Source organism: Neopsephotus bourkii, unplaced genomic scaffold (genome assembly GCF_033783945.1).
Source record: "Neopsephotus bourkii isolate Nb327-2 ecotype Australia unplaced genomic scaffold, CSIRO-AGI_Nbou_v1 NB_1615, whole genome shotgun sequence".
Taxonomy (NCBI): Eukaryota; Metazoa; Chordata; class Aves; order Psittaciformes; family Psittacidae; genus Neopsephotus; species Neopsephotus bourkii.
In genome coordinates, this window is record NW_026902090.1 from 8,001,526 (window position 1) to 8,028,195 (window position 26,670).

Below are 26,670 nucleotides of genomic sequence, written 5' to 3' on the forward strand. Positions count from 1 at the left end.
GCTATTTCTCATGGTTCCCGGTGGAACTGGCTACTCTATAATCTTACTTAATATTTGGCAGCCTGTAGTCCTTTGCTTTGCTTCAGAGACATTACCTACATGCCTGGCTCTGTACTTGAGTTTCAGTTTTTCCTGCCAACAGCAACACATCTTGAAACTGCAGCAGACAGGAGACAAAAGTACAGTCAGTGCCTTTGCTTTTCTTCACAGAACTTGATGACCTGCATGTATTGTTAGGTAATCTAATAGGTTATGCCAGTTTTCGCTCAAGTTTTATCATTCTGTAACTTCTATCACACTAATTTGAGTATGAAATAGATAGGAATTATTTGCATAGAAAGCAGATAGTCATCCTGTCGGAGCATACTCTCATTTTATAGCTACAGAAGCAGATTGATCAGGTGATGAACAGGAAGAACAGACAAGAGGGAATCTGACTGTTTGGATAACCTAGACACTCCTCCAGAAGGGAAAAGTAGTAAAGTGTTCCCTGTGGGCAGGATCCAGAGCTACAGATTTTGCTCTTCCCATCTCATTGTCTAACTTTGGATCTACCTACTGTGCTTTTGATATCATGGCTCTTGAATTTCTGGTTGCATGGTGGCTTAATTTCAAGAAAAAGGATGTATCGTGTTCCTGTTTAGGTAGACCATGAACCTCCTGGACTCCGTAGAACCTGAATCTGATTTTTCTCCTTACGTGGATCACTCTTCTGATGTGTACTCTGCAAATTCAGGTCCCACTCATTATATGTCCATCAGAGCTGGAGAAATTTAATATAAGTGGGCTGCATAGCATTTCTTCGTGTTCCCAGTGTTCTCAGAGGAATCATGAAATGCTTTGAGTTGGAAAAAAAACCTTTAAAGGTCCAACCCCAGTGCAGTAAGCAGGGACATCTTCATCTAAATCAGGTTGCCTATAGCCCCATCCAACCTGACCTTCAGTGTGTCCAGTGATGGAGCATCTACCACCTCTCTGCGTAACCTGTGTTTCACCACCCTCATTGTAAAAAATTTCCTCACACCCAGCCTGAATCTCCCCTCTTTTAGTTTAAAACCATTGCCCCTTGTCCAGTCGCTACAGGCCCTATTAAACTGTGTCTCCATCTTATAAGCCCTCTTTAAGTATTGAGAGGCCTTAATAAAGTCTGCTCAGAACATTCTATTGTCTAGGCTGAACCATCCCAACTCTCTCAGCCTTTCCTCAAAGGAGAGGTGTTCCATCCCTCTGATTGTTTTTGTGGTCCACCTCTGGACCCACTCCATCAGGTCGATGTCTTTCTGGTATTGAGGAAGAGGAGTTCTGTTTTTCCCCCTGCATATTGAGAGAGGCAGTTTTCATTTTTACACTGATTATTTAGAAAGGTATGGTAGTAATTACAGGCAGACTAGATCACTTCTTTGGTGTGAGGAACCCAAGATGTCAAACAGGCTATGAGGAGGCTGGGTTATAGAAGTTATAGGGCATGGATTCCACTCACTGGCTTTAGCAAAACAGAGGTAGAAAAATTGCATAAGGTGTAAGCTTCAGTAATAATCTAAACAATGTTTTTCGTTATAGAAAATGCCATAATGCTAGAATTTGAAAAATTAGTGGGCTCAGTCAGGACTGTAGGACCCAAAGGTTTTATACTTTAAAGGAGCCATAATTTCTTTCAGAAATCAAAAGATTATCAATGATATATGGCAGTAAAGTAGAAGCTGTAGTAAAGTGGAAATTACAAAGGCAGTGAGGCTGCAGTGATATTGGGAAGATCACTAACTTCGTATCAGCGAAATATCTGCAAGAGGAAATCCTTTAAAAACCAAGGAGTATTTGTGATATGTAATCACTTCCAGTTATGAATATAGTGTATTTTACAAACCTATTAGAACTTCCTATAACCAAGTCTGTAAAACATTATTGTTCATTAGTGTGAAGCACTAAAGTTTTAACAGATACATATGAAATAAAATTTTGCTTTTTTCATCTTTAGTATATAGTTATACTATTGGAATGCTATTTAAAGTAGAATTTTGCCTTTCCAGGTTCTACTCCTTGTACTATACCCTTGATAAGATGATCTTTTCCTTATCTTTGTTATCCAGTGTTCAATAAGAAACTGGGAAGTTTAAAGAGACACTTGCTGTCAGCTTCTTGTCTTGACTGTTTAGGGCTTTAAAAAAGATGTATAAGTATTGAATCAGCTCAAGTTAATAAATAAAGTTATTCTGTTCCACAAACAACGTACTGGCTATTAAAGGAAAAGGCAATGGGCTTCTGTAAAAGTAGACAAACAGTTTATTTTATATTGAGAAATTTTCAAATTGTAGGAATCCGAAGGAATCCAATGTACCCTTCTGAATACACTTAAATGCCAGTTTATGTGTGGAAAAGAAGAACATTATCCGATGACTCACAAACATAATTTGTACTTTGCAACACAAAACACACAAGTGTAGGACACTCTTTAAGATCAGCACTAAATATACCAGGAGGTGCTGACATGACTTTGGCAATGAGATCTAATGAGATCATTTTCTTCTGGGCATATGGATGTGTAAAGTGCTCTTTTTTTTTCCGAATGAAGAATATTTTAAAGAAAGAAAATCTATTAGCATTTTGATACATAGAGAGCCAGCTAAACATCAGAAATTGAATATGCATAAAAATCTCTCCAGAATCTACTGTTGTGTCCTCCTATGTACTTTCAGAGTAAGATTCTCCCATCACTCTCTTGCTGAACTCAAGAAAGGCAGCATTGTACCAGGTCCAAATCCAGCACAACGTTTATCTGCTAGAGCATCATTAAAACTAGACTAGTGAAATAGTATACTTAATCTGATGGATTTATTGAGAAATAGTGGATTTGTCTGTAATGTTAAATGCAGAGCAATTGCAGATATATATTTTAAAAAAAAATAATCTATTTTTCTCATTTCCCAATATAATTAATTGGTAGAAGTAAGTGCAAAGCACAATGTGGTTATGGTCTAGCAACAGTTTATAACCAGTTTGCTGCTATTTTGCAAAACAGCTAGCTAAAGAAAATTTTAATTAAGCTTCTGTAACCAAGATTTCTTGTCTTATTACTTTTATTTATATAAAGATGCTCAGGGTGAAAAACAAGTAAGGGGAGAACTGGAAAGGGTGAACAAACAAACAACATAGGACTCTGAAGGAAAGCAATAATTAATGTGAGGCCATACAGGAAGATGCTTTGATGCTTTGGGAGCAACAAATATATATATATATATATATATATATACACACACCCATATGCATATATATATACACACATGTATATATATATAACAACAACTATATATCCATAAAAACACACAAAATGCACATCAATAAAATGGCACACCTAATATGACCACTGAGTAATATGTTGATAAAATGTGCCTTCAATCCAAACCGTATTTCCCAAAGCCTAGACATAGTGTTATAATTTGCATGTGCGCTGCCTGTAGCCATTGATATTCACAGCAGAGCATGGCATAAACCCAGTGCATTTAGTATAGAAGTGCATGATGTCATGCTTTGTTTTGTTTAATGCATATGTTTTGGCATGTGAGAGAGAGGCAAAGTTGAAGAAACTTGTTTAGAATTTGGGATGAATGATGGGAAAGTTTGTTGAAAGACTGCAGACGAATACTTCAAAAAGGTTACTTACCTAACCCTGGGGAACTTACGTCACCTGTAGTACTTGCAACTGGTTTTGTTCCGAAAGTTCCATTGTTCAAGATGAGAAAAAAAAAGGCTTGATCACAGCCCCTTAGGCAGTTTTTTAGATGTGCTGTCTTAGCCACTGAGTATGAGGACACCTCAAATTTATGTTCCAAGGAAGGGCAGTACAAAGAGCAAAAGGCAGGTCTGATGTTTTTACAGAAATCTTTGCAGGAGCCTTTGCTACTGAGGTGTAACCTATTACTCTGTTTCAGATAGTTTTTAAGATGGCTTAAAATGTTCAAGTATATCATAGAACTGTAGTCGCCCTGAGAGGTGATAATAGCTCAATCAACTCATTATCTTCCAGAACGTGGGGCAACAACTTTAAATCAACTGGGAAAGACAGAAAGCATTATTCAGAAATGCTGCTTAAGGAGAGCTGGGACTGAATGAGAGATTCAAAAGCACTTCTATGCAATGGGTTATAGTGATCATTGTTTGGTACATCTTCTGTGCAATTACAGGCTCCTCTGAATGCTTTCCTCTGCTCACCTCTGCCTTGCCCATTTTTAACTCTAACCAGCTTGTTTTCATCCGTATGCAGATCTAATCCAAGCACCATTCTGTTTCAGCATTAGGATAACTATGGCAGGCACTTCTGACAGAAAAGTGCACCTATTTGCTAGCTGAGTATTTACAGCACGAGACCTCATCTTCTCATCAGCTATATCCTAGACTTTACATTACTAAGGCCAAGGACTGATCCTTGTTAGGAGAATTCATGTTAAGCTGAAATCCAACAGTTTTTTACTTACTGAATGTGAATTATGCGATAAATCTAATCTGTAGAAAACAGCATCCATCATGCATAATAGAATAATAGATAATTTATGTTGAAGGTACCTCTTGTAGTCATATGGCAGTCAGAGAGACTGGGGGTGAGCCAAACCCCTGAGCAAAAGTCAAGCTACCTTTGATCAGATTGCTTAGGGCCCTGTCCTTTGGTGTTTTGGATATTTCTAAGGATGGTGCTTCCATGAACTCGCTGGCCCCTGTTCAGATGCTTGACTGTCCTCATTGTGAAAGGCCTTTTCCTGATACCTCATCAGAATCTCCCTTCTTGCAACTTCTTTCTGCTGCCCGTTGTCTTATCCCTGTGAGGAAAGCATGGCATAGTCAGAATCAGCGATAGGATCCCAACTTAGCCAGCTCCATTTAAGACTGAACAAATTCCTTCTAACTTGTAGGCCACCTGTATCAATTTTGTTTACAAAGATACCATGGGAGACTGTTTTGAGACTCTTGCTAAAATTCAAGGTTAACACCATCCACAGCTGTCATCCACTGAGCCAGTCATACTATCACCAGAAGTAACCAGGTTGGTGAGACAAACCTTTACATTTTGGTAGTTGCAACGTGTACCTTGGTATACTATAGACAGAGCTTTTAAAAGAATGTGTTTAAATACTGGCAGTGCTTGTGCAATTGAAAAACACAGTTATGAGTTTGTGGCTGATGTATGGTGAGATGAGTTTAGTATTTTAGGAGGGTTTTTTTAGAGGGTTTGTGGTAAACTAGGCATAGGTCACAGGGTGACAAGACATAAAGCGTTAATGGAGTATCCCACTCACAGGCTTTTACCTTGTCCTCAGCTTTGACCAATTCAATTAGAAACAGCAGCTGTAAAAGCTTAGATCCAAGTAAACAGGAAATTTGCAGCCCCTCCTGAAAGGGCTGTAGAGTTGTGCTGAGAGATGCTGTGGGAAGAACTCTGTGTGAAGAGTAATGGTTGACCATGGCAAGCAGTCTGGAAACTTGGTGAGCTGTGGAGAGAAAAAGACTCTTTTCTTTCTTCTTTAATGATGGGTGTCTTGGCTGGAGTTCAGTAAAGTTAAGATGAACTGTGCTAAAGCTGTTTTTTATGCTGCACAAATTGGCCATGCTATTTTAGTTCTTCAAACAAGAAACAAAAGTAGATTTCAAATACCCATTACTAATGGGAAAGATGTTTTTCTCTTTTGTTTGCTTGGTTTTTCCTTTTTTTTTTCTTGGTAACATGTCAGTCATAGTCTCTTATTTGTGTGCACAAGCTGCACTTTAAGAGAGCCTGTTATTAAAAATCATCTCTCTCCACTAAATGCTAGTATTTTTTTTCTAGTATCCCTTCTGAAGCCTACTAGGTAGTCCAGGCTGATGTAACTTTGCTCCCTAGTGCATGTTTTTTTCCATCTTCAGGAAATAACCTGGTTACTCTTTGTAATCCTAATTAGGTTTCATTTAAAAAGATAGTACCTCCTTTTTGAAATAGGTGTGCTTATCTGATTAATTAAAAAATGCCTGCTACATCGTAAAGCCATCATCTTCTTTCAGTGATTTATTTACACATTGCAGTCCTTACAGTGTCTATACTGTATACTTTAGGTCTTCTAGTATGCTAACAAATAGAATTGATAAGTTCAAACATCTGAATAGCATAAACTGCATCTTTTTACTGGCTCTGGTTGTCAACCAGAGATGATGAAATTGTGTACTCTAAGGTGCTGTAGAGTGACTCGTCCCAAATACCTTTCTCCTAAGCATGTTAGATCACTAAGCTATGGGATCAAAAGTGTCACCACGTTAAAAGGATGTTCAAATGGCTTTCACAATAGAGGTGGTCATTTTATAGATCAATTCTTGACAGTTACACTACGATACAATGTACAAATAGAATTACTTGTGTGATTATTGTATTTGTATCTTGGGAGCAAACGTGATCTAGAACAGCTTTGGAAAGTGAAGTGGTTATCTTTGGAAGTGAATCAGTTGAATTCCATACAAATACTTAAAGCAAAAGTGGTGAACACGTCCCTGCCCATGGTAGGGGGGTTGGAACTAGATGATCTTAAGGTCCTTTCCAACCCTAACTATTTTATGATCCTATGAATTATTTAAGCTACAAATTGAGAAATTGTCCTCTGTATGTGATCTGATATTACTAATGTAAACCACTGATCTATAGAGGTTTTTAATCTACAATGAATGTGATAATTTGTTAAGTGTCACTATCAGTAACCTTTTCCTCTGGATATTTCAGTGAAGACAGTGTGTTGATAACTATGAGGTACATAAGTGGATCTTCTAAAATTTGTATGCAGAAATTCACTATCACTAATTTCATGCAGTCATAAGCAACTTGAAGTCAATGTGACACAAGAAATGTTATTCAGCCATTTCATCACTAACAAATGACACTAATTAGCTGTCTTTTAAGCAAAAGATAATACATCACAGATAAGAGTTCATATTTCATATAGTGCCCATTACCAGAGACGTAGGGCCAAGTGAACATTCATGTTACAATCCTTTAAGCTCTTCTGTCACAGAATATATTATAAAAATGATGCTGTGGAGTAAAGTTTTAAGACAGTGGAAACTTTGGGAAATTGAAGGGTTTAGTGAGTAGTCATGAGTAGTATTTGCTTTGATAAGGACTAAGGGAATACTTAGGGCTTATACATCCCTGTTGTGTTGTCTTCCTCACTGCTAATACGGGCATGGCAGTTTGGTTCACCTCTGGTCATTTCCACAGTGATTCAAACAGTACCAGCTTTGTTTCTAAAAAGGCTACAAATGAGACAATTCTCAAGTATCTAAAAATTCTTTGCTGCTTATAAAGCCTAGGATGCATCACTAGCCCTATGATATGGGGACCTTGGAAATGACCTGTACAATGGGAATGCGGCTGCCCGCATTGAGTTGAGATCCAGATCTTTCATTTCCGAGATTACAGTGGTCTGAGGTTCAGTAGCAAATAGCTGATTAATACTATAAAATATTTTGATCCACTCTCCAAAACCAGGGGATAGTTTGAGGAGCTGGTAAATAAAATTTATTTCATTTAATTGCCATAAATAAAAAGGTGGAAAGTTGAGAAATGGTGAGCAATGCAGTGAGTAAAAGCTGTGGCCTAAGCCAAATCCTGCCCATTGCAGTAGCTGGAATGAGTAGCATATCTCTACAACTACTGCAAAGCAGCAGAAGGGAGAAAATGAATATAGGTACCTTTTGTGTAAAGAGATATTCAATACCATAGAACATCATGCTCAGTATAGAAACTGGGGAAGTTGGCTGGAAAGGACAGATCATTACTTGGGGATGGGCTGACCGTCATCTTTTTTTGCATTATTCAAATGCATATTGGATTAAGCATCACTTGGTTTTCTTGGGGTTTATTCCCTTCTCTCTTTATTTCTTCTTATTATTATGCTTTATTTCAATTATTAAACTTTTATATCTACCTAGGGGTTTTTACCCTTTTTTCCCAATTCTCCTCCCCTTCCAGCTGGGGAAGAGGGGGGTGGGAAGTGAGTGAGTGGCTGCGTGGTACTAAGCTCCACCTGTGGTTAAGCCAAGACACAAAGCATTCCTGTGTTATCCCAAAAAAGTGTGTAACACAGGTGGGTGAAGTGGTGTATTTTGCAGTGGATATGGGGGTGAGAAAGCTGTGGAGTAGCTGTTGTTAGTTACAGTGCTGGGAACATGCACACAAGTGAGGTGTAGTATGGATGCAGTCTGTTGCTACAAAGGTGCCCCAGCTTGAAAAAGATGGAGAAAAGCCAGTTTACATGCTCAGTGCAGAACTGAGGTGTTCTTTCTGATGTTAATACACATGATGTAGGCTTATTCATAGGCAGACTGCAGTACTACCCTGTTTGATTTCTAAAGTGAAACTAACTCTCAGGATATGTTTTGGTGCACAGCTTCTAGAAACTCAAGATAAAAAAGCAGAATTAATGTTACTGAACATAGCCAGGTATGCATCTTACTGAGAATAGTCATGCCTATGATTTTTACATGTGATTCTTTACTGATTGTTTGCTAGGAATTTCATCATTGCATGTAACAAAGGGGAGAGAATATCAATACTTCTAGCATTCTGAAATCCTTTAATCTGCCTTTCTAATAAGACTTTGTTGCTGATTCCAAGGAAAAAAAATAAGTCATCTTAAACAGTTCACGTAGAGAGGTTTACAATAAAGATGAATGTGTGAAATCGAATGTTTTCTTCATAAATTACAATACTGCTTTAGCAATACTTCAATGGTGTCTTAGGCATTTATACATGTGATCACATTATACATGTGATGCGAATATGTCTGTTATATAGTGTGAGCAAAAATCAAAATTAAAAGCAGTGATTTCAAAGGAATAAAAGGTATTCTTTGTAATGGAACAAATATTCCTCTTGTATGTACACTGCCTAAAGTATCCTGTTGATGTGTTGGCATGTTAAGAGAAAATCAACACTGTTATATTTGATTTATCCTTTGATGTAATGTGAAGCTGAGTTATTGCTGTACTAATGGTGTGGCAACAAAAGTTTCTCAAATGCTGGCAAGGCTCCAGTTTATCTTGTTTTTAAGTGTCAGAATTAACAAACTGAGGTTATTCCAGTATTATCTAAGAGTCGTTGTTATCTAGGTGGTATTTGTGCTCTATGGAGTCAGGCTTCCTGAAGTGTGAATGTCCTTTTGCTGGTTATATTTTTTCATTATTTAAGTAGTAAATTCTGTACAGTGCAGATGGAACCTTTGAGGAAAGCAGATATTACAGTAATTTAGTATTTCAGTAGCTTTGTAGTTATTTGAAATAGTCTATTAAGTAATGTTTATTTTCATCTTTATTTATAAAAATACTTCTTATATATTAGTAGATATCCATCCCACTTTACACAAAGGAAAACTGACAAAGAAAAATTAGAAGTGAGTCCAGGTTTTTTGGGTTTTTTTACTCTTTATCCAGTGACCTGCTCATAAATGACATTTGTATTGGCCCTTTCTATCTTCAATCTAGATATGGCTTTCACCGTAACAGAAGCCATAAAATATAAATTGGTAATTACTACAGCTTTTCCTAAAAGTACAAGGCTTAACTAGAACTCATTCAGAAATATGCTGTCAATTTGAAAACGCCAAATGAGGTGCTAGGATAAATTTCTCCCAGAAGAGTTTGCTATTGTAATGCCCATTGCTGTAGTAAACCATTTTTAGATGTGCTACTCAGAACTGAATCCAGAGATGTGTGGAACAGAGCCAACGGGGACTACTGAAAAGGGATGTCTCTTCAAAAGCACCTAAAACAGGCTGCAGAAAGCTTCTGTCAAGTCAGGATTTACATCTAAAAATGGTCTTGTAGAATTAGGTACTCAGGCTTCTGCTTTCAAAAACATATGGACTGCCATTGCATTCATACTTTGTACAGTAGTTCAGTGCCTCAGGCAGTGATTGATAACATAAGAGATGGGTGTTACAAACAGTCATCAGCCAGCAAGAATCATTTCTTATGACCTTAATATAAGGCTATGGGATCTCTTCTCATTTATTGTCACACCTGTGACTCCCCTATTGTAGCGAAAAGTGTCCTTGATTTCAACAAGCCTGGTAGAAAAATTATGTGTGAGCTAGACTGCTGTCCTGGGAGACAGGAGATACTGGGTATGGGTTTTCTAATCTCCATGCCAAATGATTTCCATGCCTTTAATCTACTTTTACTGATACAGTATGTGGTTCATGAATTGCCCTTCAAGGTAGAGTCAAAGTCTTGGTCTCTCACCCTAGTAAGCTATTATATGTTACAAAACTGTGCTTTGCTATAATTAATCCTTATTTCTTTCATTGTTCTGTAGGAAACTTCAGCAGAGGAATGTTTGGCATTCCTGCGTGTGCGTGTTAGGCATAAACATTGAATCCATTAACTCTACTTAGACTGCAGTAAACTCTCAAGGTGTGAAAGTTTCTCTGTGTATCAACAGGAATTTGTTTGCCTTTCGATTTAAGTGCCAGTAAAATAATGCGGAATGGTTTTGAGGGGGAACAAGCATCATAGGAATAGTTGTCAATTCTACATATCTTCAGTCCAGTCACATCTGACTCTTTTGGATTTGGATCAATAGTCTTCCAATGGTTAATACCTTTCAATGTTTTCTGTGGATGTATTTAATATAATGCATCAACTTGAACTGTGATAAATTGAAGAGACACTTAAGTTTGGTTTGCCTTCATCTATTAAAGTGGTCTTAAAGTCTTGTACTACTGTTGGTACTTGTCGATTTTTATTTAACCGTCTTTTAAAAGTTGTCCAGTAAAGCAAATGGAGTTTTTCATGTTGCAAAGCATGTTTCCCATACTGCAGATTGTACTGGAGTTCCCTGAATGCAGTGCAGTTCTTCAGTTCTTCGTCTTTTGTTTTCCTTGTTTGGACTAGGACTGGAGCCAAAGGATGAAATCCGAGTGTTGATTGTAAGCTGGTATGGTTTTGTTAATGTTTCATGCCTGGTAAGGCTCTAGTGAAAAATGAACATAATACTACAAATGCTGCATAAAAGCATTGCTGCACTGGTCTGTTACTCTTTCCCAGTTCTCCCTTAAGGATGAATAAACATCCTGTGTCTATATAGGACCTTGCATTCAAGCTGTACTGTGATGCATACATCTTCCTTAAAGTTGTCTTGCTACATAGTGTCTGTCAATGGTAAATAACAATTTCTTACAGATCAATGTTTAGAATCTGAAAGCTTTATTAGAAAGACTTTATTACCATGTAATGATTAAAGTGATGGATTGTATGGAGTCAAATATCAGTTGCCTTAGGGTGCCAATAGAAATACTAGTTAATACTTCATCGCAAATACAATTTGTTACAAACTGCCTGTATTTTAACGTATACTATTACTTGAATCAGTCACTTCTGTTGGTGAACTGAAACTAAGATCTGCTCATGGTTTTTAGTCATGTGGTAATGCCTTGCAACCTTCGGAATACTACCTTTTCTGCTCTGATGGAATTGCAGATACTTGTAGTTTAAATTTTGGAAGGGTTTAAGATGTGATACAGGCTTCAAACTAATGAAGTATGGCCAAATTACTTCCAAACAATTAATTTTAATAACTGAAGCATGTAGTAGTTTTTACTAAGTTTATAATATAAGAGGGGGGTGGGGTGGTGTCTACTACACCATTATCTTGATTCAGTGAATATAGATAGTTCTTTGTACCTTCTAAGTGTGATTATAATATAGAATAGTTAGGGTTGGAAAGGACCTTAAGCTCATCAAGTTCCAACCTCCCTGCCATGGGCAGTGGCACCTCACACTAAACCATATCACCCAAGGCCTTGTCCAACCTGGTCTTGAACACCACCAGGGATGGAATATTCACAGCCTCCCTGGGCAACCTGTTCCAGTGCCTCACCACCCTAACAGGAAAGAATTTCTTCCTTATATCCAATCTAAACTTCCCCTGTTTAAGGTTTACCGGCTACCCCTTGTCCTATCACTACAGTCCCTAATGAAAACTCTTAATTATAATACTTTACTTACCTCTTTCCCTCTAAAAGGAAAAAAACCCAAATGCCATATTTTTCCCCCTGCCCTTCAGGTACCAGACACTTGCTGACAGGGTTGGGAATAACCACTCGAATCCTGACAGCATAGGTGTGTGAGGTGTTAGCTTTGGTAACACAACTAGTTCCCATCTCTGATTGCCTCTTCATTTGTGTCAGTGTAGCTGTGAATCAGTGCAATGAAACACAAACAATCTGGTTCAAAAGTAATCGTCTAGGCAAAGAGTTATTTCTGTTATTACCAAAGGCTCTTTGAACATCATCTAAGGAGCTGTTTGAGAGGATTTTTGAATTGTATTTTCAGAAGTTTCTGTGATGTTAAAGCATTGAGCCATACCTGTTCTACAGTGGTCTGCTTCCGATATGGGGTACTGTAATCTGCTTTTGCTCTGCTGTATCTGACAGCAGTTTAGGGTGTTCCAAAATGGTCATGGAAAGAACAGGATGACTTTCTGAAGCTGGTCATCCTAAGCTGTTCCTGGAACAGTAAGAGCAAATGGATCTCAGAAAATCCAGTTATATGTTCTTGGGAAGGCAAATATCAGACTTACAGAAAACAATTTTTGAAGTAAAATCTGCTACTATTGTGACTTGAAGTTAAAACTAAAATACGTTCATATGAAAAAGTTTTGTCTGAAATCTAGTAAGCAGCAATGCTAGTGTAACGCTAGTTATGTGCTGCTATGTTTTTAACTAGGTTGGTCAATATGTGTTCAGCCTGCAGTGCTTTCCCAGTGTAAGCTCAGCCTGCTAGCTCTGGGATAGGCTTAGTCAATGGATTCCTTTTTGCTAACAGGAATGATCCATGGGAGCTCCCAAAAGGAGAAGTCATGAGGCAAAACACGGGCAGCCTTTCATGCTGTGAAAGAGAAGCTAAGAAGTAAGAATCTGACCTGTTTCTGAGGTGGCATTTCAAAGACTTTGCTGTTGAACTTTTTCTTTATTAAATCAATTCATATTATTAAAGAAAAGTTGAAAAGGCTTTTGAAACCTTTTAGTTTATTGCCACTTTTTTGCAACTACAGCCTTTTTTTATGTTCCACATCACAGGACAGTATTAATACAACAGTTATTTTGAAATACAAAGTGATCTGCATCAACTAATGAACATCCTGCATATTCGTGTGAAGGAGTTGCAGTAAGTCAATGAAACTGGCAGTAACCTTTATGCTTGCTGGTGTTTAACAGAGATGAGTACAGTTTGGTGGACTCTGTCAGGTACTTGTTGCAAGCCTGCTGGAACACGATCAGTTTCAATGCCTTTTTTGCACAGCAGAGGCAAAAGCTCATAGTATATTGATTTCCAGAAACTGCAAAGTCTTGCAAGAACGTACATTACAACAGTAGACATGGATTGCCATGGTTCCTGGTTGTAAAGCTTTATTCAGATTAATAAACTCCTAAATAATTATGCCATCTTAGTTTATTCTTATGATGCATTTGTGTATGTGTACTTGAGCAGTGCTAACTGAAGTTCAGTGAATATTTGAAATCTGGAAGGGGGAGGTCTTTTCATATGTCTTAAATTATTTCTAGCTGTCAGCTTCCTAGAGGCCATTAAGAAATTGATGTTTTCCATCAATTTTAAATGGCTCTGAATGTTAATTGTCTTTCTAAAACTTTCCTTGTTCACAAACACTATCAAATAACCTAAAGGACTTCAGAAATACAGTACAGAAAGTACAGGATGAGCTAAACACCTGTATCTTGCCCCAAGCCAGAGCAACCTTCTTTCACACTGGTTACGAACCTCTGAGCAGAATTCTGTTCTCTGCAACTGTCCAGGTATGCTGAAATAAAGTGTAGTAAACGCATCCATATGTGCTGTATTTGCTAGCATGCATGGCCTAGGAGACCCCAGAAAGTATTTTGGCTGAGTTGGCCAGAAGCAGCATTGGATCCTATCATGTTATTAAAAGCAGTCAAGTCTAATGCAGCAGTAGTGAAGCATTTGTAATGAAATATGCTGCTAGTGGAAGGATGGGGTGTCTGGGTGTTAAATACAATTGCTAAACATTTTAAATAATCATGGCAAAAAAGAGTTAGAGACTGCTTTAAATTATTTACAGAAGAATTTAAATTTGCAACTTATTACAGCAAGCTGATGCTTTTAACAGTGCTCCGGTTCTTGAAAATTCAGTGCTAAAATGAGTTATTACAAGTAAGTTAAGCATCTGAAATTAAATCAGGTGATAAACAATCCATTTTTCCTCTGTAAATTGGTATTCATGACAACTAGTTCTAATATGCACCTGAACCTGTTATTCTTGGTACTTCATAAAGTGGCAATTGATAGCAATTTGTATTGACAGACTGTATTGAATATAATTTCTCAACAGGAACTAGCTAATCAATTAATTAATCATAGTGTTAGTCAAGTTTGTTTTTATGTTGCTCCATCATTCAGAAAATTAACTGTTAACATTGTTTTCAATTAATATAACTTAAACATTTTAGTTTTTATTGGCTAAATTACCAAGCTTAGACTGATTAAATAAGTGTTAATTTTCACTTTCTCTAGTAATTTACAAAGCTTTATGTATGCTAAATTGCAAAACATGCAGGAGATCCTAATTCTGTTATAGTTACCATTACACAGCATTACAAAACAGAATGTTTAGTCTTGCAGTCCCTCTTGAAAATTGTTTGGGTGCATATGGAAAGACCTGGCAACTTCTAAAAAGACTTGAGGTAATAATCATCAACAATATTATGATGAAAAGCGCCATCAAATCATATTCTTCTAAGGCTGTCCAATTAAATATTTACACATTCCTTCACATTTAAATAAGGCTGTCTTAAAAGCCAAAACAACAAAGAGGTAATTCCATCCTCCTTCTAGGTCATTCTGGACAGATGCTTAAAGTATGTAAAATCCACTGACTACAGTAACTGTTCAGAGAATGCCAATGTTCATCAGTTTGGAATGCCCTTTAAGTCTAAAAGGCTTCAATGCAAAGCAAGGGTCTGCCCACCTGATTCTGACTGTAGTAACAGAACCTGTGTTATGTATTTTGACTTGTGCTGACATAAATTTAATTACATAATATTAAAACCTCAAGTTCTGTTAAACAAACTCTTGCCTCAATAAACATGAGTCCCGGCCCATAGACCTGCTTTGCCCATGTAAGCACAGCATTTCTCTTAAAAGTTAGGAGAACGGCCTTGATCACCTTCATTTCATAGCAGCCTTCCAGTATCTGAAGGGGGCCTATAGGGATGCTGGGGAGGGACTCTTCATTAGGGACTGTAGTAATAGGACAAGGGGTAATGGGTTAAAACTGAAACAGGGGAAGTTTAGATTGGATATAAGGAGGAAGCTCTTTACTGTGGGGGTGGTGAGGCACTGGAATAGGTTGCCCAGGGAAGCTGTGAATGCTAAATCCCTGGTGGTGTTCAAGGCCAGGCTGAACAGAGCTTTGGATGACATGGTTTAGAGTGAGGTGGCCCTGCCCATGGCAAGGGGGCTGGAACTTGATGATCTTAAGTCCTTTCGAACCCTAACTATCCTATGATTCTATTTGGATAAGTAGTCATAACAGTGGATGTAGAATATGCGAAGCAATCAGGTAATATTGAAAAACTTGTTTGCTAACTCATATAGCCAGGGAAATATTTACAAATGTAGATTTAGGTTGTATTTTATTTGTCCTTTGAAGAATGTGTCTTTTTATCTAGCTCAGCTTAGTAGAATAGAAAATACCAGTCATTCTGCATCTTGGATCTTGGTTGCTGACTGACTGTTTTCATAGAATCATAGAATAGTTAGGGTTGGAAAAGACTTTAAGATCATCCAGTTCCAACCCTCCGGCCATGGGCAGACACCTCACACATATTCTTAGAATATGGATAAATTAGACTTCCATTAGCAAACTAGTTTATCAGGGAAGTGTAATTATTGCTTTGTAAAGGTACTGAATTTTTATATTTATATATATTATATAATATTTATATATTTTCCTCAAAGAGTCAAGACAAAATATTGAGTGTAATGAGCAAAGCCAATCTGTTCATGAGTACAGTCCCAGAGACTGCTGTGGCATAGACTGAACCAGCAGCTATAGTCATCTTCTAAAAGAATGACTTCTGTTATCCTCCATGTCTGTCTTGTTCTTCAGGGCTCTTATTGTAACTAAATATCTTTCGGATTTTTCTATAAGGATTGCCCTGAAGCTGAAAATATGAAAAAAAGAAATGAATGTGAGTGTTCTGTGGATCAGAGTTACAGAGACATAGAGCTGGGCTTGTCTGGGTACTCAGACACCAAAAACCAATAATGGCAAAAAACATCAGAAGCAAATTAATTTCAGTCAAATGCCTGTTGTCTTCTTCTTTGTTTGCAGTCTGACTTGATTTCTGATAGTCCTTTCCTTTTGTCAGTAAGATCGAAACTATATACCTGACTACTGCTGTCAAAAACCCCCCATTTTGCTTCCCAGACATAGAGCATACCCAAGCATTTTATCTTCACCTCTTGGTAATCTGAACAGTTGTATTAAAATAACAGGTTATAATGACACAGGAGGTATGGGAGGTACCTCCTTTATTTGATCACTGAGTAGCTGAATACAAGAATTTTAACAGTTAAATAGATAATTTTCACCTTAGAAGTGATTGTGTCAGGGAGGTATAAGGTACACTGGAGTCACCAAATTCCCACTTCTTGTAGAACTGACAGGAATAAAAGCTGGAGGGAAGATTTGGGTTCTGACCATGTAGCTGAGCAAGAGGTGGTGTGATAGTTGCGGTGTCTTAGAAGGAATTCCCCCCCAGACATATCTTTACTTCTTGCTAGCTTACCTCTGAAACAATCAAGGATTCTTTCAGCAATCAATTCCACTATCTACTAATTACTGTCTACTAGATGGAGTGTAAGGGATGTTGGACACATCTCACCGATATATTAATATAATCTCGAGGTAGAGGTTTTTTGTTATTTTTCTAGTAAATAGTGCAATCAAAATTGAAACCTGACCTGTGGGGATGGAGGAGGTCTGATGTGAAACACTGCTACAGAACTTGTGATATGTACTTCCTGTCAGACCTCTTTTAACATAGAGGAACTAGGATGCAATAAATTGGTTTAGATACTGGAGAACTTGATTGGGATGCTCAATTTTACTATAATAGTCTAATCTAAAACACTCAGCCCTTTTCAGCTCTTCTGTACTCTTCCAAAATTGTTCCTAACAAGAACAATCTTTAAAAATGGGGCATTTGAGACAAGTTAATGATGCTATAGCTACTCAAGATAACCATTGTCTAAGAGTAGCATTTGCTGCCTAAGCAAAAGAATGGTTACAGTGAATAGTATCTAAGTTGTTCTCTAGCAGCTTGGAGAGACTTGAAAAGGTATGTGCATTAGCCATTAAAGAGCTAAAGAGCTGTGCAGTTAGGCAAAACCACAGGTTTAAAAAAAAACCTCACAACTTCATGTAAAAAGCAATGCTGAGTGAAGGAGAGGTTAACCTAGTTTAAAAGTTCACGCCTGCTTACATCTTACACCAAGTTAAAATCCAGGAATTGGGAATTTTCTTACTCTGGCTTAACTTCACTTTCAGCATTATTTCTTTGATATTTTTATCAATGCTTATCCTGCTAAGCTTGTTCAAAGACAGTCTCATTACACCACTTCCCTCACTCTCTAAAATTCCTGTGCAGTTTAATGCTTCCCTTTAAGTTACCAACTGTGGTGGTGCAGTGCTAGATTGAAAGGTGTCCTGCAAAACTTAACTTGCCATGAAAGTTTGATTGGCCTTCTTGATAAATATAATTTAAGAGTTCAGTGTGACCATTAGCAATTTCACTGTAATTATAAGAAAAGATAAAATAACATGAGGAGGGGAGATGATTTCAGACTTTGAATTTAGGATCTCGAGGGAGGTTTGTCTGTGAAATCGATCTGCTGAAAACAAGATTCCTCTACTGAGCGGGAAAGAAAAATGAAAACAGTTTTTCCCCTGTCCATTTCTGTTCTTTGTCAAAACTCAATGCTTGTCAGTCACTTCAGTATTGAACTTTATCTTGTGTTCTTTTTGACAGGGAAGGGAAATGTATTTGAATATGAGGGGATAGGGGTAAATTGAGTGGTCTTGTGGTGGCTTCTTGTAGGTTTTTCGGTGTTTCATTTGCTTGAGGTTTCTTTCAGAACTCCCCGCAGGACCCCAAACTTTCTAAGCTGAACTTGAGAAAGCAAATGTTGTCAATTTAGACCTTTATATTCCCCTTCCAGTAGATCACCTAACCCAATTCCAGCCCACCAATGAGAAGGTACATCCCTGAGATGTTCCCTGGCACAGCTTCACCCATCAATACCTGTTGCCAACTCGCATTCCTGCTTCGGGAAAGAAAGCAGCCGTATTGGAATATTTTTGCAATCATCTCTCATCCTGGCAAAGAGGCATAGTTGACTCCATTAGTGATAAGCATTAGAACACTATGTGCTTTTTACTGCAGAAGCTTTTGGCTTTCAAGCTTGTATATGTATTTCTAATCAAGAAAAATTGAAAGAATTGGGAAAAACAGTATATATTGCATGCAGAGATTACATCATATAAGTTACTGTGTCTTTTATTTACTAGGGTATTTGAGATACACTTAAAGTCACAAAACCTGCTCCCATTTATCATTCACTGGCAAATTAGTCTGTGCAAATAAAGTAATGAGGGGAAGCAACTTGGTGAGGAAGAATCTAGCTGAAAGTGATGACTTCTCTTAAAAAGTCCTGTTCACTGCTAACAAAGCTGAATTTTCCTTTTCTTTTTATTAATGGTGGATCAAATTAGAACATGCAAATGAAGCATAGTTTTATTTGCAGAGAGACACAGCATCACAAATAGCAAATCCACCTCCTAGAAGAGTTGTCATTGGGAGCAATCAGACTGGTGACTGGGGCAAGGTATCAAAGAAAAGTTACATTGAGAAAAGAATATTATCTTAATGAAAACACGCACAGTGAAAAGGGAAGTTAGGTTTTCTGCTGTGAATTGTACTACTGCTGACAAGACTTTACTGACCCCCTGCTGAGTGAAAGTGTTACTGCCTGGTGTTATAGACCCATTCATGAGCAGACCTCTGTCCAGGATGAAAGGGTAGGCGGTTACAGCAAAGTCTGCAACACCTCCTTTATTTCCCATCAGCTTCTTTTATTTCATGTTCTTGGTTTTAGGTCAGATCACAATCTGACCCTAGATTTTTCACCTGATTTAAATGAAGAATGGTTTCCTCCCACCCCAGGAGTGCTATATAAGCATTAACATTTTCAAACAATAACATTGTCTGGGTATGGAACTGCTTTGTTCTTCCTTTATATTGTGTTGTGTGACCTTTCATTGACATGCCAGTGTAATTAATGATATATAATTACATCCTACTGCTGACAAAATACTGCAGTGTTGTTTTCTTTTGCTAGTCAGGGCCAATTATCTGTAAAGTCACTCTTTTGAATTCTCTCCATTCAATCAACACCTATGTATGTAGAAAGAAATAAAAGCTATTTCATCAAAAGGTTGATTTCCCCTTCCCCACACTTGTGTGCACACATACAACAGTGTCCTCTCTGCAGTCTTTTTTTCTCAAGTAAGTGTTGATTGACAGGCTCACTGGAGTAACATAATCTTCCTAGGTAAACTTTTCTCTATAAAGTTGAAATGCAAACTTTACCACTAGGTTATTTCCTTACAATTAAGATATTTTTCAATGGGGGTAAAAGCATGCAAGTAGAGCTATAGTGCTTGGGCTGCATGTGCTGTGATGCTACTAGGACCTGAAGGTTAGAAGGGACCACAGAAGGGCAGGAGCATGGGGGAAGCAGAACAATCCCTATCTGTTCTCTGAACGACAGACCTCCAATGACTACCATGTCCCTGCACACAAGCACTGGCTCATTTTTGATGGAAACATAAAAAAGATATGACTTTATCTTTACACTAGTATACATCAAACTTTTCTAATCAAGAGACAGTGTTTTCTTTTCCAAAAAGCTTGAGGAAAAAATGTATTCCCTTTATCACATAGTTTACTTGTAAACTTTGTTACTCTTAATAGATCATCTTGACTTTCTAAAGTTGGGTTGGTGTTTTTTTTTTTCATTCAAATTAAACAAAAATCAACATTTAAGTGGGTAGATAATTGTAACTCTTATGTTCTTGATACAATTCCTAGCTGTACATCTGCATAAGATTTAGCAGCTTTTTGCCTTTAAAAATAGCTGTTCTCTTTAGTTATTCCAGTGTTATCTGTTTGAAGATGATAAGCTGAAAAGAAAAAGCTACAGATGAAGAAAACCTTGGAGCTCAGGGAAGTTGGGCATTATTAGAGGTGGATGTTATAAGAGGTCTTTTTTTAAAAAAATCTATATGTTGTGCTTTGTGCAGGGCAAAATATTGAACCCCTTAAACTAGCTGCAGAAATGTTAGATCTTAATGAAAGTGCTGGAAGTGTCTGACAGTTGCAAGATTATTGCAGATAGGCTAGATGTCTACAGTCACTGTTGGTCAGTCTGCGACCTGCTCAGATGCCAAGCACAGTAATGAGCACACCTGAAAATCCATCCTTGAGATGAATACCATAAATTCAGGAGTGGGATGTGATCTAGAGAGTGAATGTGTTATTTTTGTTTTTCTCAAATAAAACTGAGCAATATAATCTGATTACAAGTAAGAGCTATACCCCTTAACAGATGAAAACATAAAAGCTTTTTATGGCTAGTACAGTTAATTGGGCTATTCTAAAAATCTTTTATATCAATCAACAGGCAGGTCTGTTCTTTTAACTGTAAGTGGTGAAAAGCTAAGTCAGTGCTCTGTAAAACATTTCAGTAGGTAAGGAGCCTACAAAAAAAGCTTAATAGAAGTCTGTTTAACCAGCAGAGCACTGGAGTGTTTAAATGACTTGGCACTCATCATAAGGGAGCATAATAGGATTCCCACTGTCAGCCTGGTTGCAAAACTTTAGCTTGCATGCTTTCCCTCACTTCCTCTTCCTATACCTTTCTAACACTTAAGAGGATATAGCGTAGCATGTGCACTTGCAAGTAATGGGATGAGTACAGGGCTCAGAGTACAGTGTCTGGCAGTTCAGTAATACAAACTGTGCAAATAATGTCACTTTCCTTTGTGGTGCTATGACATCCTGTGGATAAGTAATCAAAGCTTTCTCCTATTGCAGCTCTTAAACAAATATGACAATAGGTAAATGTCCCACTGTAGAAAACGCTGGAGTCAAAGCAGGGCCCTAGAGCAGGTCAATTATTTCAATTATCTGGAATTCATGATGAAAACCAGCAGCAGCTTTCAGGAAATATGCATGAGTCTGGCAATTGCTTGATCAGTTTTGACAGTCCCTGCCAAATATCATGTCCCATCAGGTTTTGCAAAGGGAAAGCTTAGAGCAGGTGGATTATTTTAGTTACCTATGCTCCATCACAGGAGTGCAGCACAGTTCTCAGGAGACCTAACAGGCCACCAATTGCTTGATTAAGTATGACATCACTGGCAAATATCACAAGGCAGTAAGTAATCACAGTATAGGCAGAAAGCAAGTGCATGGAGCAGATAGATTGTTTCAATTCTTTGGGCCCCTTGATGAATAAGAACCTCAACTCCCATCAGCAGATCCTGTGTCAGGCAAGTAATAGCTGCACTGCTATGACATCACTTTAAAATCTGGTAGGGTTTAAGTATTTCAACAGCTGTAAAGCTTAGATTTGTCTTAGCATCGATTTGACCCACAGCTAGCTTAAGTGCTGAGAACTGAACACTGAGAAATCTGTGTGTGAGTGCTTCCAAGCATTTCATGGTATGTCACAGTGCGTTTTCACCACTGCAGGGACAACAATGACCCAGCACCAAGCTTGCTGTTGGTATGTTGTGGGTTTTTTGTACTGCATTTTTCAGGAGTCAGTAGGGGAGCGCTAAGGATTGTGTACTCTGTCAGGTGCCAGGACAGAAAGCAATAGCTTAGATTTGTTTGTGAATAAATTTGGGAGGGTCTGAGCATCCAGAAAATGATCCTTAATTGCATAATGTGCTAGATCCGAGATCTCGTAGGCCTGAAATTTGTTAGGAAAAAGTAAGAGCAAACTCCCTCATTTTGACTTCAGTTTTCCTCTAGGCTGCAGCGGACACAGTCTGCCTTAATTTCTCTCTTTATGCTTGTCTTGATGTGAAAAACAAGCTTACAATGTTTGCTTTTACAAGAAGATGCATGGTACCTTATATCACTGTTCCCTTTCAGCTAGATGTTGTTTATTGACTGTGGTGCACAGAAATCTAGTTTACACATTAAAAGCTAAAGAACAGGGGACACTAAAGAATTAATAAACTTGGAAGCCTAGAGTTGTTGTTTATACAAACCAAATCCCATTTGAGATTTATCAGATTTAAAGTCCGAGACCTGCTTTGGTTAGGCCTTGAAGGCAGAATAAGAGAGTCAATAGGAAGTTTCTGTTTGAGCTAATATGTCTTGTTAACGTATTTCAGAAAGTGAATGTTATAAAGGATTTCTGAATCCTTCAGTTTCTTTAAATTCATTTCAGAACAGAATTGATAGAGAAAGATTTCCTTGAAGTAATTAACCCAGTTATGCAAACATAGCCTAGGCGTGAAGGGGGTATCATTTCTGTTAGAAGAACGATGTTGAAGGGTTTCTTGTCAAAATTGGCAAAACTAAATGGGACCATAAAAGAAGAATGCCAAGGGCAATTTAACTGTATTAATTCTGGAAAATATAAACCACAACAATTAAAGGTTTTGTGGAGTCTAAATAGACTTAAAACCCAAAACTTTCCCTTCCCCATCATATGGCTTTGACTTAATTAAGGAAGGGTGTTGTTTACGTTCCATCCAAGGAAAAAGTAATCCTCATTACTATCCTTTATCTGACCTGGCCATTTCCCATTACAGAGGAAACAGCTTCTCACTTGAGATCAATAAATTACTTTTGATAGGAACAAGTATCTCAAACCGAGAAAAATGGAGCTTTCCCTCCATTTGCAACTGCTTTGAAGTCTGTGAAGTATGAAACACTTGTCATTTCTGGTCACTTCCATGCAAAATGGAATAGAAGTTACTGAGACAACATTGCTGCCTGGTTTTACAACCTTTACTGTAATGAGTGACATTTTAATGGCATTTACGTGGTGACTGCTTGAGATTAGTGTTTCCTTTTTTTTTTCTTCCTTTAATATACTGACTCTATGTAGTGTTACCTCAGAATAGTCAAAATCAGGTATGGATTTAAGCTATTGGTACACAGTGTGCTCTCCTATTCAGATCAGCTCTATGTCTATCCCTGTGAGTCAGAATGCTAATAATTTTCCAACTAGCTTAAAAATTGTAAGACTTCAAAATATTAGTGTTGAATTAAACCCTTTCTCACTTGTAGTTCATTAAGTTAAGACAGGAATAACCATCAGAACTTGAGTTTTTCCTTTTTGAGAGAGGTTTCTTATGGATTTTATTCAGAAACTGCGTATTTAGAGGTAATAAACTTAACTATTTCAAGTATTGTAATAAAATGAGAATTGACAGGACTGCTTGCAAAGAGAACGTTTTGTGAGTGGTTTTTGTTTCAAGTCATGCTGAAGATCAACTCTCCTCTAATTAGGTCTTGTCCACCTGTTAGAACAAGGCAGGATTCACATCTTATTCTAGAAACAGTTTGTGAACCAGTTAGGGAGGGTGGCACTTGGTAGTGTACCAAAATGAAACTGTAGTTACTATGGATTTAGGTGAAAGAGGGATACGAAGAGAAATGAAGAATACAAAATAATGAAAGCAAAGAACTGGAGCTGACCGAGGCAATAGCCTGAAAGGGGCAGGCGATCCAGAACTGGTAGAGAGACTAGAGATGAAAAGAGTTGCAAATGATGTAGAGGGAGAAAGGCAGACTAAAATCTTAAAGGGGCTTATGAAACTGAAAAGAAGTATAGCAGGGAGAGGCTTCATGAAGAGAAAAGGAAAGAAGAAATTTGAGCAGAAGGAAGAGGTGAATCAATGCCTAAGGGAAAACAAAAAAGGCAAAGGATTGGACAACTTCGTATGTATGAAAAGAGAGGAGGAAAGTTAAGCAAACTAGATGATGGTCAAGTTAGAGAATGGGATTGGTTTTAAACCAAGATTATCTGGCTCTTTTATGCTGTCACAAGTTGTGATTGCAAGGCTTTTCTCACCTTGTGTTATAAACTGTTCTGTAGCATTACCCTGCACTGTAAGGTAACTGTGTTGTTTCTTCACAGAGGAAACTCTGCTTCTCCCTACTCTAGTAAAGCGATTTAAGTGGGAACAGGAGCCTCCTCATATTCTGGAGTTTTAGATGCAAAATATATTGTAGTAGTGCAGTATGCAGGTAGGGTCTTATATCACAGTTTTTATCACTTCAAAAATACTGTCCAGAGAAAGCCAATGGGTAGTCTTTTTAAACTGTTGTCAGCACAGGGGAAAAACATTGTGTTCATATGGGTGGTTTTCCAGAAAGTCTATTTCATCTTTATCTAAAGAATTGGCTAATACCCCCAGATGTATAGCAGGAGAAGTGTTTCAATGTGCTATGGTTTTAATGGAAATATTTCTGAATCATTTACCATTTTGCACCTTTGACACAATACTGTCATACAGTGGTCCTAGAGATGAAACCATTGAAGATTGTATTTGAAGGAATGAAGATAGTTTTTATTGGTGTTCTTTTAGGATCGACCACAAGGACTGAATAATGCTCCCAAAGAAATACATTTGGATGAAGATGACTGAACATGCAGATCCAAAGGCCTTTTAGGATATGGTGAACCTTTGGCCTTGGATGAAGAATGTTCTTGGATGAAAGAACTCCAACTGAAAGACTTTGTCTTTGCCTTTTGCCTTGAGAATTGTAAAGATATGAAAGACATGAAAGGAAACAAAGATTTGCAGCTGAATTCTTGCAGGGTGCAGTTACAGTGGCTGACACTGGCATGCAGCCAGCCTGCCTCATTTCTGTGGAATGTCACATGCGTGTACCCTTTACCAGTCTCCTAGAGCTCCCTAAAAGCCTCTCATGGGGGTTTGAGGTTTTTTTTTTAATGCTTTCTCTTTGCTAATTATATTAGCAAATTTTAATTGCGTGGTTTCTGTAGTGAAATTGGCACCGCTGGGATTTATGTGTATTGTGTGTAGCTAAAGGTAAATGCAGAAAATACTTATACTTGGTTCATCAGCTTATAATGCTTGTACCTGCAGCTGAGCAGGTTGTTAAGTAATACTATCTGTTTTTCTTCATGGTTAATGACTTGCCTAAGTTTAAAATGGCAAGAGTTCACTGACTGAGATGATGAACTTGACATTCACAATGTGGTCAGCCATGGCTATCTGGGTATCTGAATGGATTTTCTACTCTGACATATTGAACTGTGTTAAGTCAGTAGGAAGACATCTAGTGACTTTTAAAATTTCCTTACTAAATATTCAATATACTTGAAACTTGATTGTGCATTTAACTGTTTCACTTCTTGAAGTGTCCTTATTTTCACTTTATAATAAAATGTGGCCCAGCTAGACTGATTCGGTTTACTATCTTAGAATATGATTCAAACCACAGATTTAATGCAACAGAGTTTGCTAAGGTTGACCTTCAAAGCATGTCTGTATATGAGTATGTTACCTCGCATCTTTGTTACTGAAGTAATTCTGCTCATGTGTCAAACAGTGGTTACATAGGGGAAATGATGTACCAAAGTTAAAGGGCTTGTTTTGCCTTTGTCTCTCCTCAAGTTAATACACCTGGAGAGAGCCATAGTGATTTTCACTGTCCTGGGTAGAGTTCTGTAGTAGAATTTCATACCAGCTCCTGTACCATAGTACCTTTTGCACCAGTTGGTCTTGCTTAAGTCTGCCAGGATTCAGGCTTTTACACTATCTCCTTTCTGAAATGTGCCCTGTAGCATATGCAGCCACCAGGCAAACTTCTCAAAGGACAGACCTGAACAGAAACTGTGTGTCTAAACAAAAATGTATCCTCCACCAGGGTAGCTTAGGTGAGCCTAGCCTTATCAGATGAGGACATACTAGTTTACTTCTCAAAAATGCCCAATGCAACTTCAAGTTTTTCTTAAAAAGCTATTTCTTCTTGCCCTCCTGCCCTGTCTGGCTTTACAAACAGTTCTAGAAACTGGTTTTAATCAAGAAGCAGACTTTCCTAGACAATAATATGGCCACTGTCTTAACAATCCTTAGCTTTTGACCTGAAGAACTGGGAAAGAATAGCCCATGTTCAGTCGGTGATTCTTGCTCGCTTTTCTCCTCACATCTTACTGTGTCTCTTCCTCTCCACTCATCTTATCCGACCTTATCTGAACATAACATTGTGCATGACTATTGCAGGTGTCAGTTACTGCAGAGTTTTTCTGCTGGTTTTGCTAATATAAAATAATTGATACTGAGGTACATATGTATGTGTTGTGTGTGCAAGATGTTAATAAAACTTGCTACCAACTTGTAAATATGCATTGGAATGTGTGTATACACAAAGAAAGCTACGGCTAGAATGTCAGATATCTAGATGCTGGACAATTAAACTCCATTGTTTACCATTGACTATTAATGTGCTGGTGCTGTTTTTTTACTGCCATAATAAAAGAAAGTTTGCCAATGCTTTGGTATTG

At 37.8% G+C, this 26,670-nt stretch overlaps 1 protein-coding gene and 1 long non-coding RNA gene across 2 annotated transcripts in view; both read left to right on the top strand.

The window, feature by feature from the left end:
* ATRNL1 (attractin like 1) overlaps positions 1 to 26,670 on the top strand; it is a 507,635-nt gene that overhangs the window by 386,397 nt on the left and 94,568 nt on the right. The window lies entirely within an intron of this gene.
* LOC133222744 (uncharacterized) lies at positions 5,375 to 26,664 on the top strand. The gene is made up of 2 exons (XR_009728362.1): positions 5,375 to 5,472; positions 24,725 to 26,664. It is a non-coding gene; the product is annotated as an uncharacterized LOC133222744 (long non-coding RNA).